Source organism: Penaeus monodon, chromosome 19, assembly GCF_015228065.2.
Source record: "Penaeus monodon isolate SGIC_2016 chromosome 19, NSTDA_Pmon_1, whole genome shotgun sequence".
In the NCBI taxonomy this organism is placed as follows: Eukaryota; Metazoa; Arthropoda; class Malacostraca; order Decapoda; family Penaeidae; genus Penaeus; species Penaeus monodon.
Window position 1 is genome coordinate 17,233,972 of NC_051404.1, and position 308 is coordinate 17,234,279.

The window sequence follows — 308 nt, forward strand, 5'->3', positions numbered from 1 at the left end:
GCACACAATACGAGGTACTGTTATTGTTGTCCTCCTCATCATACTCATGATTATGACAATTTTTAGATACAATACGTCAATTAATGCACAGCATTACTTTTTAAGGCTTAATCAGCTCAAGGTCAGTAACATAAAATTGTTATCAAAACTTGAAAGTCTATAAACTGTCATTACAAACATCTTCTTTAGTTTTCTCATGACTGCGCATATGATCTCTGAGTTGCAGCCTATATCTGTGCATATGAAATGATAACTGATATGTTTTTGTTTGTAGTTTTGTCATATATAAAGAAACACGTAGACATTGA

At 32.1% G+C, this 308-nt stretch overlaps 1 protein-coding gene across 1 annotated transcript in view; it reads right to left on the bottom strand.

Moving 5' to 3' along the window:
* The window catches only part of LOC119585345, a 10,941-nt gene that overhangs the window by 7,364 nt on the left and 3,269 nt on the right, over window positions 1-308 (bottom strand). The window lies entirely within an intron of this gene.